Genomic DNA, 281 nt, shown 5'->3' on the forward strand with positions numbered 1-281 from the left:
TGTTGGGGATTGGAACGGCAATCAATCAAGCGATCAGTCGATGGGCTTTTATTGAACACTTACCGTTTGCAGAGCACTGTACTAAGCACTTGAGAGGGTATAACGCAAAGGAGTTGGTAGACATGATACCCGCCCTCAAGAAGCTTACGGTCTACAGGGGGAGACGTACATTAAAGTCAATCAGGGTGAGGGGAAATAGCAGTTCACAAGACTATTTCTACGACTATCGTGGGGCTGGGGGAGTAACGGACTGCTTAAGGGGTACACAGCCAATTTCAGAG

This window comes from Tachyglossus aculeatus, unplaced genomic scaffold, assembly GCF_015852505.1.
Source record: "Tachyglossus aculeatus isolate mTacAcu1 unplaced genomic scaffold, mTacAcu1.pri scaffold_144_arrow_ctg1, whole genome shotgun sequence".
Lineage (NCBI taxonomy): Eukaryota > Metazoa > Chordata > Mammalia > Monotremata > Tachyglossidae > Tachyglossus > Tachyglossus aculeatus.